The 20992-nt window shown below is 35.5% G+C and overlaps 1 pseudogene; it reads left to right on the top strand.

Annotated features, from left to right (window-relative positions):
• Positions 1 to 14692: 14692 nt before the first annotated feature.
• LOC104870063 lies at positions 14693 to 19698 on the top strand (annotated as a pseudogene).
• The last annotated feature ends 1294 nt before the right edge of the window (positions 19699 to 20992 follow it).

Genomic DNA, 20992 nt, shown 5'->3' with positions numbered 1-20992 from the left:
CTTCTTTTGTTAGATTGATTCCTAGATACTTCATTTTTTTGGATGCTATTGTGAAAGGAATTGTTTCCATAATTTCTCTCTCAGTGAGTCTGTTATTTGTGTACAGGAAAGCTATTGATTTTTGGGTGTTGACCTTGTATCCAGCTACTCTACTGAATGTGTCAATTAAATCTAGAAGTCTTTTGGTGGATTTTTTTGGGTCTTCAATGGAGAGTATCATATTGTCAGCAAATAATGACAGTTTAATGTCTTCCTTTCCTATCTTTATTGCTTTAATTTGTTTCTCTTGTCTAATTACTGTGGCTGATGTTTCCACAACTATATCAAAGAGGAGTCATGATAGTGGGCATCCTTGTCTTTTCCTGATTTTAACATGAAAGTTTTCAGTTTTTGGCCATTTAATATGATGTTGGCTGTTGGATAGCCTTTATTAGTTTGAGATATAGACCATCTATTCCAATTTTTTGAAGGGTTATTATCATGAATGGGTGTTGAATTTTGTCAAATGCCTTTTCTATATCTAGTGAGAGGATCATATGATTTTGTCCTTGACTCTGTTAATATATTGTATTACATTTATTGACTTATGTATGTTGAACCATCTTTGCATCCCTGGAATAAATCCGACTTGGTCAGGATGTAGGATCTTCTTGATGATCCTCTGTATTCTGTTTGCTACTATCTTATTGAGGATTTTTGCATCTATATTCATTAAGAAAATTGGCCCATAGTTCTCTCTTTAAGTTGTGTCTTTCCCTGGTTTGGGAATCAAAGTGATACTTGCCTCTAGGAATGACTTTGGAAGTATAGCTTCCCTTTCAATTTCATTGAAAAGTTTGAAGAGTAAAGTCAGTAGTTCTTCTCTAAATGTCTTGTAAAATTTAGTAGTGAATCCATCAGGGCCTGGGCTTTTCTTTGTTGGTAAATTTTTAATTACTTTTTCAATTTCACTGACTGTAATTGGGGTGTTTAAAGTGTTTTTATCTTCTTTGTTCAACTTTGGAAATTCATAAGTATCTAAAAACCTGTCCATTTCTTCTATGTTTTCCAATTTATTAGAGTATAGGTTGTCAAAGTAGGTATTAATGATCCTATGGGTTTTTGTTGGATCTGTTGTGACTTCACCTTTTTCATTACTGATTTCATGGATCTGAGCCTTTTCTTTCCTTTTTTTTTTGATAAGATTATCTAAGGGTTTATCGATTTTATTTATTCTTTCAAAAAAACCAACTCTTTGTTTCTTTTTTTTTCTTTTTTTTGGTATTGTTTTCTTAGTTCCATTGCATTGATTTCTGCTCTAATCTTTATAATTTCCTCTCTTGTTCGAGCTTTGAGTTTTGCTTGCTCCTCTTTTTCTAGTAGTCTAAGATTCATCATTAGGTTGTTTATTTGAGCTCACTCTGTTTTCCTGGTGTGAGCATTCAGTGCTATGAATTTTCCATGTAGAACTGCTTTCATTTGTGTCCCATAGATTCCTACATGTTGAATTGGCATTTTAATTTATTTGTAAAAACTGTATAATTTCTTCTTTAATTTTCTCTGGGATCCATTGATTATTCAGGAGAATGTTCAATTTCCATGTGCTTGTGAAGTTCCTACAGTTTCTTGTGCTATTCATCTCCAGCTTGATTGCACTATGATCTGATAACATACAGGGGATAACTTTGATTCTTTTGCATTTATTCAGACCTGTTCTGTGAGCTAGTATGTGGTCTATCTTGGAGAATGATCCATGTGCAGCCAAACAATGTATATTCTGATTTTGTGGTGTGGAACACTCTATAGATGTCTATTAAATCCATGAGTTCAAAAGCTTGGTTCAGTTCTAGTATTTCATTGTTGATTTTCTGCCTAGATGATCTGTCTATTTGTCATAGTGGGGTATTTAGATCTCCCACTACAATTATATTAGTGCTTATTTGTTTTTTCATGTTACTTAATATTTGATTTATATAGTTGGTGGCATTAATATTAGGTGCATATACGTTTATGATTGTCATCTCTTCCTCTTGGATTGTTCCCTTTACAAGGATGTAGTGGCCTTCTTTGTCTTTCTTAATGAGTTTTGATTTGAAATTTACTTTGTCTGCTAATAAGATTGCTACCCCTGCTTTTTTCTGGGCTCCTGTTGTGTGGACAATTGCTTTCCATCCTTTCACTTTCAGTCTATGGGCTTCTATTCTTTTTGCACTAGGTGTGTTTCTTGTCTACAATATATTTTTTGGATTTTGCTTCTTAATCCATTTTGCCAGTCTACTTCTCTTGATTGTTGAATTGAGGTCATTGACATTGATAATTATTATAACTGATATGTACTGACTTATTACTGTCATGTTATTGTCCTTTTGTTGACTCTTTTTCCTACCCCCTCTCCTTTTAGTTTCTTGCCTTTCCTATTTGATTTGCTCTGTTGGGCCTCATGGTGTTGTGAACTTCATTGTCTTTTTCTAGGATATTGTTTAGAATTCCTTGCAGTACTGGTTTGGTGTTCATGAAGTTTCTCAGGTGCTCTTTGTCATGGAAGTATCTTATTTCCCCATCTATTTTGAGAGAGAGAGTATTGCAGGATACATCAGCCTCAGTTGGAGGTTGTTTTCTTTTAGGACTTGAAATACCTCACTCCATGCTCTCTTTGACCTAAGGGTTTGTATTGAAAAGTCTGCTTTGATTCTGATGGGCTTTCCTTTGCACGTGATTTGTTTCTTTACTCTTACTGCTTGTAATATTTTGTTCTTCTGTTGGATTTCTGGAATCTTGATTATTATATGTCTAGGTGTAGATTTTTTTTTTTTTTGATCATGGCTAGTTGGAGTCCTATATGCCTCACTTATCTGTATGTCTAATTCTTCCCTTCTGTTTGGGAAGTTTTCTGTCATTAATTCTGTGTACAGTTTTTCTAAGTCATTTGTATTTTCTCGTGCTACTTCATGGATTCCTATCAGTCTTATGTTATTCTTCTTTGCATCATCTAGGAGTTGTTGGATCAATTTGTCATGATCCCTTACTGTTTTTAAGAGACCTCTCTTTTCACAGTCACTGACTGCAATCCTAACTTCTACATCTCAAACTGTATCTTTACAATCTTTTATTCTGTTGCATACACTTTCAATAGAGTTTTTAATCTTCTGGATATCTATTTGAATCTGTTTTATGGATTCCATTTCTTTACTATGTTGGGCATTCATTGTTTTCATTTCTTTCTTATGCTGGGCCTTCATGGCTTCTATTATGGTCTTGAGCTCATCTATTTTTTTCTCAGTTTCTGCTCTAGAGTCTTGAATCATGACTTTCATTTTTCTCACCATCTGTATGGTTATCTTGAAAATTATTTGTTTTGAATTTTTTTAAAGCCTGACTGATCTGCTTTGTTACTTCCTGTGCTATATGTCCAGTGTGTCCTGCTGGTTCACTATCTGACTTTTCATCTTCATTTGCCCTGCTGTTTGCCATTGGTGAACTAGAAATCTGTGTTTGTGTTTTACTTAAGTGTTTTCTCATTTTTATTTCTGTTGTTGGGTTGTCCTTGGTTTAATTTTTGGGTTACTACTTAAATTCCTGATATATTGGGTTGTCCTTGGTTTAATTTTTGGGTTACTACTTAAATCTTCCTGATATAGTTGTGCTTTAGTTTTTCAGTCTCTAATCACTCATAGACATTCTCATTGTCATAGTATCTGAGAAAACAACTCATTAAATCAATCACAATTCTTAATCCAAATTGATACAATCAGCAGCACAATAGGATCAAGCACAACTTGCAAATTGACCACTTGGGCTAGTCATTAATCTATCACCTTTAAACCATGTGAATTAAATTAAAATCAAGAAACAGTCCAAAATATGTTTGCAGTTCATATGCTTTTTAATATAGCATTTTTACCATTTAGGATGGTTGCTTAGACAGAGTTAGGACAAGAGGAGTAGATAAGTTAAAGAATTGGAGAAGGTTTCAAGTGCAGCCAAAGGACATAGAATGACCATACAATCTTTACAAAACTATTAAATTTAAAAAGGATAGACAGAGTGCAAGAATAAGGACAAAAAAAATCCCCTTAACAGTAACAGGGGCTCACCTTCCCTTGAAACTACTGACCAATGAGTGAGGTAAAATAACAGAAGAAAAAAACATAAAGAAAAAATAAAAAATGGTAAAGGAAGAAGTCTGAATTAGGGCAGGAGCAGGAACAGAAGGGGAGATGAGGGATAATATGGTGGAGCAAGAGACTGAGTTGGAGAAACAGGACAGAAAAAAGAAAGAATTTGCAGAGTGGAATGAGGAAAATAAAAAAAAAAGAATTTGAAGGGCCTCTTTCAGACTATGCCTCTGCTGTCATAATATACCACGTGCATAGCCATGTAGAGATGAGTCCTCTGATCTCAGCTAGCCAATGGCAGATCCCCATGGCTCAGACTGACCTCAGCCAAATTGAGTTCCCCAACCTGCAGGGTTGAACTCCACACAGTTCTATTACAGGTTTCCCCTGCCCTTTCTTTAAAGATGTTCAAAGTTGGGAGCTCAGAAAAATACCCTTTATGACCACCTATGCCTCTGCAGAGTGTCTCCAAGGACTGGTCCAGTCAGGAGTTCTGAGAGCAGGGATTGAGGGATCATGGGGGTGTTTCAAGGGCGCCCACGTGGCTATCGTCCTTGCTTAAGCTGGTAGTGCACAGGCAGAGGAGGGCGTTGCTACCTGATCCCATGGAATGGGTCCAAGCAGGCAGGCAGGAGAGCTGATCTTAGGGCTGCCTTCCAAATCTTGCCTTCCTCGCTGTGTCTGGCAGGGGAGGCTGCCACTACCCAGTGTGCCGAATCTACCCTCTTGTTTTACTGCAGATTTTCTAGTATTCAGGAAACACACAAAAAGTATTTCATAACTATGGGCTAAGTGAATAATATTGAAGTTGAACTAATTATCTGTGTATGTCAATAAACCAGGAAGTACTGTGTTTTCATTCAGGGGAGCCTTCATTTAAAAAAGTCTTTCCCAAACTGTTCTGATTAAAACAGGTATAGACCTTCTCTTCCAGATGTGATTCTTCACATTGCATTAGCTTGAAATGTTTTTAAAATGCATAGACATTTATAATGAAACCATCCAAACTAAATACCTGTTCCAAGTTCTTTGCCTGGAAATGGTTTCATTATCAGTATATTGCTTCTTCACTATTTAAATGCTTCACTACATTAGCAAAGCATGACAGGATTAGCTGTGGACGTTGAACAGTTCAAAATGTTTTGATATTAAGTGTCTGCTTTCAGGGTTTGAAAGAGGTTATTTCCCTTCTTGTTGCCTCATAAAGAGAAGAAACTGGGTATAAAGCTAGAAATGTGTCTGCCCTCTGAATTTCACAGCAAAATCACCAAGGATAAATCAGCCTCAATGATGAAAATGATGTTCTCTGAGGGCCTGCTCTTACACAAGCAAGGACAGTAAACATTTTAATTTTTTATCTGAATCTATTGTTTTTGGCCATTAGCAAAGAACATTACAGCCCTTCACAAAAATCAAACTAATGTCCCATTGTCACCTTTCAAGTAAGCAGGAGCTATTTATCATATTCCAAAACAGGAAGTAATGTTTCTTTAATCAAACAAGTATGAATAAATTCATAACCTATGATATTAATTAGAAAAGATTTTCTTATGAGAGAAAAGCACCTCTAAGAGTTAAGGTACTGGTTTAATTCTTTCTACTTTTGTTTTAGTTTTAATTTTACTTTTCTTTCTTCACTGGTGGATATTACTAGCATTTATATAAATTTAAATCATAAATAAATGCATCTTTATCTAAGAATAATAATAGCATTTTCTGGCAGGTTTTTGTGTGTGTGTGTGTGTGTGTGTGTGTGTGGTACTGGTGATCGAACTGAGGACTTTGCATTTGCAAGGCAGAAATGATTCCACTGAGCTAAATTCCAAGCCCAATAAAAGCGTTTTTAGAAAGAAAAATTCTGATTTACAACTGTATTAAACACTTTACACAGATAAATTAATTGAAACTAAATGCAACTACAAAGAAATATCACTCTAAATGTCATCTGATATATCTACTTTCAAAATATCCTTTTTAATAATTGAGCTGTAGTGATTGACCCATGATGTTAAATTTATTTATTTTTTTCATTAGTTTAACAAGAGGCTGTTACATACAATGGACTGAGAACAACAGATTTAGAATCTGCTTCTGAAGAACTTACAAGCTCATTAATAAAGGTGTCTGTACTCCAATCAGCTTCTTTCATTTAAAGAAAAGAGAAAAAGATTGGAGTAATTTAAATGACTTTCCAGTGTCAACATCTTTATCAAAGAAATAAGGATGTTATTAGATTTGTATTATAAAGTTTGTAAAAGACAATATCAGGCAACCAGTCATTTGGAAAATGCTCAATAAGTGGCAGAAAAAATTCAACATGTTATTCAGATCTTTTCTCCCCAGAAACTTATTCAGAACTCTAGTGCTCTGGATTTCAACAGAAGCTTATCAGGGGACCACTTTAAGTTAAACAAAACAAATAAACAAACAAAAACAGACAAGCATTGCATCTGGAAAGCAATGATGAACATCTTAACTTTCTTTATATTTTTCCTCATTCTAAAGATAATACATGTTCACATTAATGAATTTCACATTAAACGATCCTTTCCCCTCTTGCCCCTCTCTTAACACGTGTCACTGGTAGGAAATTGTCTTCAACATATCTCATATCTGCATTTGACATTATTTGAAGAGCATATGGACACCTGCCTGTAAAAACAGAAATTTATTTAAAACAGGACAGTAAAAAATGCTGATGGATCTCATGCTTTACCTGGTAGCCTTCCCAGCCACTTAGAGTTTCTGCTTATTCCTATGCTGTAATACCCCCATCAGTTGCCAAAGTCTGGGAGAACAGATGCAAAGACACATTCTGTGTTCCTTAAGAAACTTTGCTGTTAGAATTATCCTTCTTACTAATGCCAGAGATTTTATTTTGTATATGAGTTTGTTACATGAACTCTACAGAAAACTCTTTTTTCAGAATACCGGAAATAATTTTATCTTTCTTTTCTTGGACTTATGCAACATATAAATTCTGTAAAGTTCTACCTCCCTAAGCTTAAAATAGTATATAGGTCACTGTCGTGGTTACTTCTCATTGCTGAGACAAAATGCCTGACACTCAAGAGTTAAAAGAAAGGTTTATTTGACTCACAATTCATAGAAATTTCAGTTCTTAGTTGGCTGGCTCCAAGGCAGGGTAGCCTGGCAGAGGTGAAACAGTTTATAGCAGGCAGAAGGAAGAAAGTAGCAAAAGGCTAGGGTAAGCAACAAGCAACAACTAGTGACTCTCCTTCTGTCCCTTATGTTTTGTCCAGGATACCCACATTTAGGGCAGGTAGCACTCACACCCAGGGTAGGGCATCCTTTATCCTAGTATCATATCATGAATCAGTCCCAACATTACACACTCTAAATCCAGTCTCCTCTGAAAAGCTCTACCTATGACCATATGAGGCTTTGAGGGGGACAAAAATAACAGTGACAGAAACAAAAACTCAACTATAGTGGTGATTTATGATTTAAAGTTATGAAAACATTAAGGAAAAATAAACATACATTTGCAAAAGAAAAGTTCCCAAACTGAAGCAAATAATCTTAAAGAAACAGGAAAATTAGAAAAACTAAAAGAAGTTGGTAATCATCACTCATCAAGTAGCAGAAAACCAGAACATCATCAACAATGATATATGGACCTCAGATAATTGCATGGGCAAGTTTCAAATTTAATACAAAGAGTGTTGAGGGATTAGGTTTCACAAGTTCAAGTATGTAGTGAAAAAATTATTTATGACTCTTGAAGAAAACTTTTTGGGCCATTCATTTTCTGAGGCAGGAAAACATGAATAACTTAATAAAATATACACGATCTACAAATTATTTGAGCAAAATATTCTCTGCAACATAAATCAGACCATTTAAACAGACCTTGGTCAAGAATCATTAGAATTAAAAGCATAATTCTTGACCAGTGAAATATAATAGAAATATATTGATGATGATATTTTAAATTGATACGTCCTCCCCTGTATCCAAGGCCTCCATAAACATTATCTTTCCTGAATGTTCATCTTTGAGAGGGGAGCGTGGCTAGGTAAGACAGTACAACTTTGTTTGTCATTCATTCAAGGACTTTCTTTTGCAAGGTAATATAAAGTTATGTCAAATTATAGCTTAGTTTCCCAGAGTTACCGCTGCAACGCCTGAGCTCTCTGCAAGTCACACAACACTGGCAAAAAACAAAAACAAAAACAAAAACTCCATGATTAAAATATTGAATAAGCCTTGGTTGCATTGTCAAAAATCAAACTCATATCTATTTATGCAAATTGAAAGAGGTGTTGTAAATTTCACTTTTGGAAAGAATATGGCCTCAGGGACATTAGGAGCAAAGGACTGGACTGTTACTGAGCTCTATGTTTCTCTCTTTCTGCCCCATCTTCCACCACTTTCTTTTCTCCTGTTTTTCCTTCTGTCCTTGCTCCTACACAGCCACACGTAAACCACATGGTTTCTTTGATAAAGCTCATCTTTAATGCAGAAAATAATTCCTCCAGCATATCCATCTCACCACCAGATGTTCTGTTAGAACATTTCTCTCTGCCTCAGTTTAAAAGGCCTTTGATATTCTGAGCTGGTTGGTGTGTCCATTTTAATTGAAATATCTGGTTTCCAGGATCGCCAGGGTCTTTTGAGAACATGGAAGCCCCACAAAAACCACATGGTTGTAGTGGAAGAAGCAGCTCCTCTTAGAAGGGATGGGAATGAATGTTAAGCAGATCAGCAATTCTTTGTCGTGTGGCTCTAGCCCTTGTTTCATTTCAAAGGACACAGTAGAGGTGCACACTAAGCCATGCTGTGCACAGTGGTTCCTTGTCCTGCTTCTGATTGCGCTCCTCCCTGCCCAGTGTTAAGAGTATATGTAATTGATCATGAAGTTGTAGGTATAGGAAAAGCCCCCAGCAGGATTCTGAAGAGGCATTACTTCTTTGAAAACTTCTGAAATTATCTGAATGCTTGCCAGAAAGGTGTTTAAGTGATGTATAATGCTGAGGGCCAGCGTAGCATTGGGCTGCTTTCTTCAGGCCACTAACTAATGAAAGAAATGCGTAGCATGCTTTTGTTTATATTTGTTTTTCTCTTTGTTTTGTTTTTTCTTTATTTCCTCCTTTCTTTCTTACTTCCTTTCTTTCCTTCTTTCCTTTGCCTTTCTTACCTTTTTCTTTTTTCTTTCCTTGTTTCTTGCTTGCTTGCTTGCTTTCTTGCCTGCTTGATTTATTTCTTTTTTTCCTCCTTTCCTAGTCCATACTTACTTACTTCATTCTTCTTTTTTTAATTGTTTAGTGTCTCCTTACCAATTAAATGGGAGCAAAACTGCCTCTCTTTCAGTTTTTCCAACAAAATGAACAGCACTGTCGTTTACATCCAATCTAGTACTTCCTCCAGATATGACCTTGGGCCAACAACATCAGAACTGTTGTATTTTTGTAAAATCTGTTGTTGGAAACTTTATGGAGTTACCTTAGTATGTCTGAACTTGTTTTACAAAAACATTCAAGTGATTCTTAGACACATTACATTTCAAAGCTATCAAAACTAAAAATCCTCTTTATATTTAACTCATCATAGCTTTTCACATACCTAGTACTCTAAAATTATATCTGTTTCCTGTTTGTTGCAGCTTTATTCATTCAGCCCATACTTTCTGAGTGACATGCACTTCATAGTGTGCTTCTCCCTTGTCCTTCACTTCATCTGCATCATTTTTAAACTGATGATCATCCAAGATAACTGGATCATTTCATGTCTTCTTTCAACTGTTCACTTTAAATCTCTCTTAAAAAATAAATAAAGCACTTGTTTCATGCCACATTCTCTGAAGACCCTATGGTTCCCAATGAACCAAATATATGGGTTCTAACCCATGCCGGAGCAGTGGCACGCTAAAGTTGACTCTGCTGCGAAGACCTAAGTGCTGTGATGAGAAGATGTTACAGAGCAAAAGAAAGCAGCAGCTCCAGCCGGCTTCCTGCAAACACATGCCTACTCCAAACATCACAGTTACTTTTTCATAATTTTACCAAACTTATTTTCTAAAGTCACTGCTTTAGTAGATCTACAAAATTTGTTTGGTTTGGTTTGGTTTGGTACCGGATATTGAACTCAGGACCTTGTGCTTGCCAGGCAATCATGGTTCCACTGAGCTAAATCCCCAACCCACGGATACATGAAATTTAACTCGGCACTCTTTACAAATAAGGTGGTATTTTAGGTAATGATGGGAAAACACAAAACTGTAACATCCATCCTTAAGCTTATGGATATCATTACTGAAATAACATCAGTAAATAGGAAAATATTTACATAAATAGAAATTTAATAAATGCATGTAAAAATAGTTGGATGATTTCTATTTTCCATTGGATTGAATCTAAAATATTCAAAAGTCACTTCAAAGCTTTTCACTAAGGCACAGCCCTCAATCTTTAAAGACAACAATGATTTATTTGCTTCATTCATAGAATTTTTATCCAAAACTATCTAATCATTCTTGCAAAAGAAAATAGTCATAGACTTGCAGGTTCATCTTTCCCTTACATTCATTGAACATTCTCTAGTTTTATAAACAAACATAAATGCCAAATTTCCATTTTCCCCAGAAATGTAAAGAACAAGTTAAAGAAAGCCAACTGTTGCATGTCCTCATATTTTACTCACCCTTCTGTGATGTATATCTTCCTGTTCTTCCTTCGTCCAAGGATGCCCCTTACCTAACCCTTATGTGACTAACTTTAGTCATTACCAGGCTCCAGCATAAATGACTGAGACTTAACATTGACAGTCCCCTTGTCCAAATCCAGATGAGTTTCCTTACTCTCCTTTCTCCAGCAAGCTGTATTTCCCCTTCAAGACACACATAACAACTTGGATTGCTGTTTGGTATGCATGTTCACTTTATACCTTTCCTCCTCTAAAATTCAATTTCATAAAGATCAGGAGGAATTTCTTTTAGTTGCTACTGGACACACAGAGTTTAAGTCCTTGGCTGGCTTGCTGTGGATGTACAAAAACTAATTTGCAGTGAATAAATTCCAAAAATAAATTTAGAAATTGTGTTATGAAGGACTGTCATTATGTGAAATATTTAATGCTAAACTTTGTTTCACAATGTTAACTACAATTGCACTTATCTCTTTCATACTTCCTTACAGTTAAGAATTTACTGTGTACATTTTCTTCTTCCATTCCTGAAATTTATGAGTTGCACTTTCAATTTAATTATATAACACCTAAAGGTTAAGAAACTTTACCTTATCCATATTTTGCATTGCCCCAAGTATTTAGGATGACATGGAGTACATTGTAGTTTCTTAATACTATTTAGTGAATCCAACTGTATGAATTGAATTGAAATAAATCAAAGAAGAAACTTTCATAACATTTTGCCTTCTGGGTTTGACAGACAGAGCATTGAAGTGGTAGTTAGAATCGCTATACTTAGAGCTCAACTAACAAGTGATTTGCAACCATTTGCTTGCTTTTCAATTCTCCTATCAGAGATCAGGGATAATGCCTACACATTCAGACCTATGCCACAAAGATTACAAACAATTCTGTATTAAAAAACAATAACATGATGTATCTTTATTCAATACTTGGACATATTAAAAGTAGAACTTCAAGCAGTAAAATTAAGTCCTAATTCACATAGATGAAAAAGTACTAGCGTGGAGAAAATACTTAGAGTTACACATTCAAACTTCTGTGATTTGCCTGTATATGTCTCATTAGTCTGGCAATTCTGGGAAGCTTTCGTATCCTCATTTTTAGATCTTGAAGGAGACTAATGCTTGCACCAGTACTATGTATAATTTTTCTCCCTGTAATAAAAGTTTGCTATTGGGATCTTTATCCAGCTCTGTCATGAATCTAGTGTGCTAGCATCTCCAGTGGCCCTGCACTATATATTGTCTACTCAGCTTCAACATATTGGTTGGATTGCCCCTTCCTTACAGCATGAGATTATTGAACAAATTCCCACCTTTGCCACAATCTCTATCGAAAGATTGGGCATTTAAGTGTAAATATGAATTAAGGAAGAACAATCAGAAATGTGTTGAGAAAACCAGCAGGAGTAGTACATGAAAGAAGGATTCTCTCAATCAAATATTACAAGTCCTACTGACGTTTGTAGTCACACCAAATAGGATCTCATCACTGTGTAGAGAAAGGCTACCTGAGAACAAAATCACTGCAGGAAGCAGTGCTGAGAAATGGAGAGAGAAAAAAGCAGATACTCGATGATATGGCTGGAAGCGTGAGGCCATTTCATTCTGCATCCACACATATCACCGGACTTCCACATAGCTACCTATAAGTACATCATGTATGTCTTAAAATCTCAGCAGATTTCTATAACTTGAACCAGAAAAACACATTGTTACAAACCCCACCAACTGTACAATACGACTCTCCCATCCCATATTCATTCTCATCCATTTCATATCAACAAACCCAATAGAGACTTTTTCTGCACTAGAAAGGGGAAAAGAAACTTCAGGACTTTGCTCAATGTTTAGATTTCAAACAAATGGCCATTTGATTCATGTGATCTCTCTAGTCACAGAAACACATCAGCTCTAAGGAATCTACCTGGGCACAGTTCTGTTTGAGAGAAGTAATTCTCTGTATCGATCAGAATTGGGTTTGCATTGACTTTGTCTTGACTAAAAGTCTTTCTCCTTTCATTATAATCTCAACGAAGACAATGAGCACTTTTGTTTATCATTGCATTGATATTACACAGCAAGTACGTGAACCATTACATGTGTCCAGTGGATGTTTATGAATAAATAAAATCATAAATGAATGCATGAATAAAGTGATGAGCACATAATCTCTGGAGCCATGTAGAATAATTCCAGTTCTGAAAAATGACTCTCATACTATGTCTTTAGTTTTTTAAGCTGAACAGTTTCTTATTCCAAGCTGTTAATCAATTTCTCCACTCCCTCTTTGGTTTTGCATAATATATTTCAATCTGTTAATGCCTCTTTGTGTATAGCTTCTCCTATGAATCTATGACTGCATCCCAGGATCTGAATAATTCTTGCTTTTCCATTTTTATTTGTTTTTGCTTGATGTTAGCCAGTGTATCACATAATAAGCTCAAAATAAATTATCAAGTAAGCTAATGTCTGAGGGTGTTCCCAAATACTATATATTTGTGATTCTTCATACTTCTTTTCTCATCAAGATACTATTAGCTAAATTGGCTTCAATTATCCAATCTTCCAAGAGAAATTTTTATAGTAACTTTTTCATCCAATTTACTTCTCTTTGAGGAATTTGACAAAGTTTTACCTCTTGTGACATTTGCATATCAATTATAATAGGTAACCACTAAATATTTCAAATGATGAAATAAGTAGATCTAATGAAGTGAATGATATAGCCATTGTAGTTCACAATTAGGATGAGCAAAAAATAAAAAGTGTTGAGAATCACAAGTTCAATGCTTATCTTTAGAGAAAAGGTTTTATGTGACATTACTTTCTGCCCGCCTTACCACATATGCTAATGTGAAGCACAAATATTCTAGCTAGGACATTTATTAGCAGAAAATTTGGACTTCTTATGATGTGTTTTATTATAGTCAGTGGCACTTTGTTTTTACCTGATGTGTTGACAGTTTAGTGTTTGTCTGCCTAGAGTAAATTTTCTTTGACATGTAGACAATATAAGCTTCTAGACACAGATTGAAACTGAAAAAGAGAAAGAAAGCTGCCAACGCTTTGGTTTTTACCTTCCATCTCACAGACAGAATTTAGGAATGAGCAACAGGAAACATACAAGACAAACATATGCCAAGTGGAAAGAAGTAGGTCTTGAAAATATCCATGGGAAGCCCATGCCCACAGAACAACTAATTAATGTCTTCATTAGTGCTTCACAATGAGAAATATGATCTTGGAGGGAGGGAACTCCCAGATTTCTCCAGAGATTGGAAAACAAAGTACTCCTTGATTTGATCTCATCTGTTCTTCTCTTTTGTCTTTACAGACAAAGAGGAAACATAAATAAGCTCCCACCTTCTGCTAAGAGCTGCATGATTGCCAATTATTTAAATGAATAAGGGAGAGAGATGACGGCTGGAAAGTGCACTTAAAAAGGAAGAAGGAGGCCAAAATATCTACATTATGGTAATAGATTCTATTTCCCTTTAATTGCAGACATGTGAGCATTTAAGATGGAGAGCAAGGGGCCGGAACTCTAAGTTCTTATTGCACAAGCTTGACCGCAGAGCCACTTAGCTGTACTAGCTTCCAAAACCCAGCACTCGAATAAATCAGAGGAAGGAGATTCTGCCTAGATCCCCCAAAAGCTAAATGATTCCTCACCTCAGAGTTGGCCCTGTCTTGGAAGACCATAATGAGGAAATACTTGGCAAAATATTTTTTTTCTCCAGGATTTCTTGAAAGATGATAGAATTTAGATTTATAACCCAAGACTTCTCAGTAAAATAATAAAGGCCAATACTATAAAATGGGGGCATGACACACAATATTTTGAGAACTCTTTATATATTACTTAGTGCACAAATAAGGAAACTGAGAGTAAGCAAACTGTCCACATGTGTGCAACTGGTAAGCATGGGTGTTGTGGTCAGTGTCCCTGCACTTGGCCTCTGCCTGTGTTGCATGTCTGTGTAACCTCTCTAGTGATCAACATGATAGATCATGTGCCAGTCATAAGCCACAATCTAAACCACCAGCACTACATGCAACAATCAAGCAATATGTAGAGTTATTTTTATTCATTCTCCATGTAGATTCTTTGGCAAATAAATATCAGCAGGGCCATAAGAATTAGATTGAGATTTAAACATCTATTCAAGACTTTTCATATCCCATTACCTACAAAATAGGATGGGCTAGGAAAGATTTTTTTCTCCTGTTCTTTTATTTTCTTTTTTTTTTTCCTTTTGGAAGGATACATAATATTAATATTTATCATTTTACCTATTTTTAATGCACACAGTTCGGTGCCATTGAGTATATTCATATTCTTGAGCAACTTTTAACACTGTTTATCTCCAGCTAACTCTCTCATTTTGCAAAACTGAAAAAGAATCTATTAAATAACTAATCTCCCTTCTTCTCTCCCATAGGCTCTGGCACTCACCATTTTACTTTGTATCTCTGTGAATTTGATTCTTTCAATGTTCATCTATGTTGGAGAAAGTGTCAACATTTCCTCACTTTTGGAGGCTAAATAACATTCCCTTGTATGCATATATATACTGCATTTTGCTTTCCTATTTCATTCATTGATGGGCAGCAGGGTTGCTTCCACATTTTAGATGTTGTGCATAAAGTTACTGTAAACATGGGCAAAATCTCTTACTCTTTAAGACATAATTAAAAAATAACACATACTGTATCTAAAAATAATTATTTTAGTTTTTTAGAGCAGTTATAAAATAATAAAAGAGATTACGCTGGCCAATTACCAAAATTTTTGTATTAATTTATATGCACCTTTGTACTGAACAAGTTTGGAACACATCACCCCAAAATATATTTTTCTGGAATGTTAAGTGTTTTGAGTTAAAGGCATTTTACACACACACACACACACACACACACACACACACAGCAGTGCAGAAAGGCTATTCTGACTTTTCTAAAAGCAGAAGATACAAATTTCATGGGGAAATCTCTGCGCCTAGAGAAAGACATCCCTGTCCCTGATCTAGAGAGTGGAGACTGGGAAAGCTCATGCAAACAGACCTTGTTCAACTAACACCTCTTTCTCCAGTCATTACCCAGGGTTAACTCCTCCAGTGCAAGCCTTCTTACTTCATCACATTGGCACAATACATGAATACCAACTCAGGAAATCAGCTCCAGTAAGGCAGTGGGAAGGAAATGTAAAGTTTAAGAGGATTCAAATTTCGCTAATAAAAAAGGATTTATCACAGCAGTTTCACTGTGGCAGCACAGTATGTGAATTGCCAGTACCTGAATTGGCCTTAAACATTGAGATGATCTCCACTTGGGACATGGGGAGCGGATAGAAACAGATGTTCCTGGAATTGAATATACCATACATCAGTAATAAATGAAAGAATACTCAGTTGTAGGTAAATGTTTTGTCTAAGCAAGTAGGGGGAGAGCCACTATAGATTTAAGAATATTTTATGAAAAAGGATTAAGCTCTAGTCAAAGTGATCTGTGAAGACTTAAAGACTTTTGAACAAACAATTGTAATACCTTTGGTGTGTAAGATGGAGAGGAATGGTTCAGTCTCAAAACAAGTTTACTGGAGAGAAGGCTGTTAAAATAATTGAGGAAGACATGAAACCCAGCTGAGTAACAAAAGCAATGATGAAGGAAGGGAGATTAAGAAAGACCTGGGGGTTTGGCAGAATTGGAAAATTAGAAAGAAAGTAAAGAATTCAAAGACTTCACCTCAAGATTCTCACATCTAGATGATCAAAGACATCATGACATCATGAACAAAAGGGAGAGTAGGTCTTACCTTAGAGGGAATTTAAGATAATATGACTGTGTTAGTATCCTGACAGGAAAGAGGCTGTTCCCAGTCAAAGAATTAAACAGAACAAGAAGGAAGAAGAGAACAACATAAAAAGAATTTAGGAAGCTGGGAAATGGAACAATTTTAACTACCAAGGCCTAAAAAGTATGGTTCGTAAATCAGGTTAAATATTTGAAAGTTCATCTGGACAGATGGAAGTTTTCAACATACACAAAATATCACAGTCTGAACACATTTTTGAAAGACAAATTTAAAAGAAAAGTACTAATTAGGCTGATTAAACAAAATCTTTCAACATAAAATGTGTCACCACTGGAACTATGCCCCTGTACTCTTATAAGCAACATAACTTAGATAGGCTAAAGGTGCCTAGCTGAATAGCAAAGGAAAATGACACAGACTTCCCATCAAACTGTAGCAATTAGAGATAACTGATGAATTCAGTTGCATCACAAATTTTTTCATTGATTTTTTCCATAAAAAATCAGAATATAAATAAAAATTAAGAACCAAAATATATGCAATATATCTGATAGAAAAGGTGCTAAAACAAGATTTAGAGATTATTTTTTCTGTCATTTTCCTTACTTTGATTTCCTAGTTGCCCTGGTTTAAGTGTATTTTATTATTATATTATTTAAAAAGTTAAGTTTACAAAGTCACTGTTGCATATTTAGAACAAACACATGAGTAATGCATTTATATGTGAATTTATACAATCTTTAATCATTCTCAGGAGAAGATAAATCTTCAATAAGAAACATTATCCAAAGTTATTACATATTTAAATGTCAATTTTCTGCAAAATAATAGGAAAATATTTAGATTATTTAGAAATTGAGAAGCACAATTTATTTCAGTCTTCATCCAATCAGTATTAAATTTGGATTTTGTGCAGTGCTTAGAAATATGCACAATTAAATTCTTCCATATTTTCTTGTGCTTTTAAAAATGGTTCTCATTTTATATTAAGATATTTGATTCACTGAAAATTTATTTTGGAGTAGTGATTAAGGTAGGGGGTTCAACCCCCCTTCATAGTTATTAAATTTTTTTGCAGCAACAACAACGACCTTTTCTTGTCTAAATCACTTAATAGATAATATTATTATGTGGTCTGGTTGGAATGAGAAACAAGCTAGAGACTCTAAATGCGTAAACCAAACAAATATTGCTAAAGACAGCAACTCAGTAATTTTTACCACAAAGAGGACAAAAATATTCTGAAGTGATAGACAAAGGATCATCTTCTGGATCTGCAGGACGTAGAGTTCCAGGTCATTAGTGAAAAGAGCAGCCCGATCAGGATTTCAGAAATCCTGGCTAGAGCAGACCCACACATCAGGCCATAGAGGGCACTTCTGCTGGAACAAGTCTTGGGATCACTGCTGGGCTGAGCTGTGCCTCAAACCTAGGCTTTGTGCACTGCACAATGTCTACTAGAATGTGTCTGTTTGAACTGGGGATAAGAATTGTCTGCTTGTTCACTGCTTGAGTCCAGGATCAAGAACTGAGCTGGCCATGAAATGAGAATTCAGTGTGCATTTGTTGGGTGTGGGATAAATGGAGGCTTAGAATTCTAGGCTAACACACACCACACCACACTTCAGCTGGAAACCAATTTTTATGCATGAGTCTCGATGTGCTACCTTGGGACAGCTTGGCTGGCTTTATAACTGCTGAAATGGAGAGGGTACAATTTTGTCACTGAGAATTATGAGAATCAGCACTTAGGCACACTCTAAAACTATTGTGCATTGTCTGTTCTACTCTCCATTTACAAAAATGATGAGTTGTTTTCCATAGGAAATTAATATTCACTTAATATGACAGCATCGCGAGGGTATCCTGTTATAATAATATGGTAGACTACTGTGACACAGGCAACATATTTACATTTAGCGACCTAATGTTATAGCAGATTATCTTTTCTATTTTAAGCTCTATTTTATGACCCTATGTAGCTTTATAATTTTTTCACATAGGTTATTGAGCTGATTTCTAATTATGCACATACTATACACTTATTGTAAGTGAAGTGTTGTCTTTTAAGATTTTCTTATTGAAATATTTGTATACAGGAAGACAAATTCTATACTATAAACCTTATATATAAATGTGTTATTGAATATTGTTTTTAATAATGGTATTAGGAGGGCAGAGAACCAAGTGTAGAGAGTGGTGCCTGTCCAAATTGGGCCTGGCTGGGGCCTAGGAAGATTTATAGCAACTTCTCCAGCTGCTCAGTCGTCATTGATTGAACTGACAGAAAGTGGAACGATTTCTTTAATAAAGAGGAAAAAAAAGGCACTAATCACTAACTCCTGAACTGAGAAGACTGAAGTTAAACATGTTGAAAACTGACCCTGGCACTGTCTTTGTGATGAACAAAAACATTTCAACTCCTTACAGTGTTGCCATGTGTTTAAGTGAGTGCTGCTGCAGGAAGTCTACTCTGGCTCTTCACATATAAGCCTTTGACCAAGTTCTGTGCAATTAAATTCCTCACATTCAAAGATTGTGATCCAACAGAAGTGAAGAAGGCTAGGAGGACGGGCTGTGTGATAGAGAGGGCACTCAGCAGTGAGTGTGTGGTCAGTTTGCTCAGAGCTCCAGAGGCTCCTGTGATCGCTGGAGCCTTCTGCTGTGATGTAGTTTTGGATAAGAGACTGATTAGACGCCAACAAAGAGAACCTACGGTCCTTCACAAAAGCTGCTCCTGCTTTCATTTATAGAGATCTGCCACTTGACACTCTCGAAGTTGAAGCAAAGGGGGCATTAGGAATATTTAACGCAACAAGTACAAAGTAGATTTTAGAACCCTGAGAGAGTCCTCAAGCTATACAGAATTGGTGACTTCATTGATGTGAGTGAGGGTCCTCTTGTTCCACAAACAAGCACTTGCTTCCGGTAGGAAATGTTAGCCTTTCACACCCTTCAACCCACTCAGCCATGGCTTGGGAGAAGAGTCCAGGGTCTGTCATTCCCCGTTCACCTAAGATCACATTTCACGATATGGGATGAGCTCTTAGAAAGATCTCGGGAAATGGTAACTGAAGATCAAACTAAACTGACAGAAGAAAGTGCATCTACCTAAATACTTCGTAACATTTAAATATGTACAGTAAATTCAAAGATTTTACTATTAAAATAATAATACTATTTCATTTTCATTCTCTTTTAAATTTCACATCAGTACATTTGCAGTATATGACAATGACATTCTTCATTGAGAGTCAATGCATAGACACAGCACACTTTAATTCTTTTTCTATCTCCTTCCCTTCCTTGAATTGTGTAATTATGTCATCTGCAATGAGAAACCTTTATTCTTTTTTATTTATGTTTATATATTATTTTCCCACTAATTGAAGCAAAAATAACCCCAATAATTACAAATTATTTTAAAATTAAATCAGTCATCCTTGCATGTCTTGATTATTGAATTTTGGTATTACATAATATAATTCTAAATATATGCACAGATGTATAAAAGAGCTATCTCTACATATAGTCCTATTTTTCTAAGAATTTTTAAATGCAAAAATACTGCAAAATATTGTAGTTCATGAGTTATTAACATTTCTGGCAATCTTACATGATTTTCATTTTGAAACAATATTTTGGATAATTAACACATTCCCTACTATTGAAAAATGACTTCCTTTTATAGTGACAGAGTTTGTAATAGTTAAAACTTTGAAACAGCCCATTTGTCTATCAGTTGGAGACTGGATATAGAAGATGTGTTTTATTTCTATAAAATGGAATACTACTCAGCCATAAAGAATGAGAAATTAGAGTCATTCGTAGGAAAATGGACACATATTGAGGATATTCTCAAGAGAAATCAGTCACGTGTAAATATGGAATAATTTCTCTGGTGTGAAAAACTATAATTGTAAATAAGATCCTAATGGTATAATTAACAATGTGAAATAGGAAGAAAAGGGCTAAAGGTGTAGGGGAAGTGGGAAGGGTAGGGGAAGGGAAATAGGGAAAAGAAAAAATATGAGAAAAAAGAAAATATGGAAACAAAGTCCTTGTAAATGGGGGGAGGAGTGAGTGAAGGGAGGGTGGGGGTGTGGGGAAAAAATGAAGACCAAGGCCTGTCATGTAAAGGTACAAGATCCCAGTGATGAATATAACTGTACTGTACACCTAAAATGCACCAGTAAACCCAATGAAAAAAAAAAAGAAAAATGTCTTCCTGCCTATTATAAGTCAGGATTACTACTTCTGTATTGTACTGTTACACACCATATTGCAGTATATCATGATGATATGCATGAACAGCTCACATTTTAGTAAAGATATTTTGATAACTGCAAAGAGCCTACAGTGGTTTATCTGGGGGACTGTATGGATGTGTGTGAATACACACCCGAATG

The sequence above is a fragment of the Fukomys damarensis genome, unplaced genomic scaffold (assembly GCF_012274545.1).
Source record: "Fukomys damarensis isolate Sample0158 unplaced genomic scaffold, DMR_v1.0_HiC HiC_scaffold_35, whole genome shotgun sequence".
NCBI lineage: Eukaryota > Metazoa > Chordata > Mammalia > Rodentia > Bathyergidae > Fukomys > Fukomys damarensis.
This window is presented reverse-complemented; position numbering and strand designations above follow the sequence as displayed.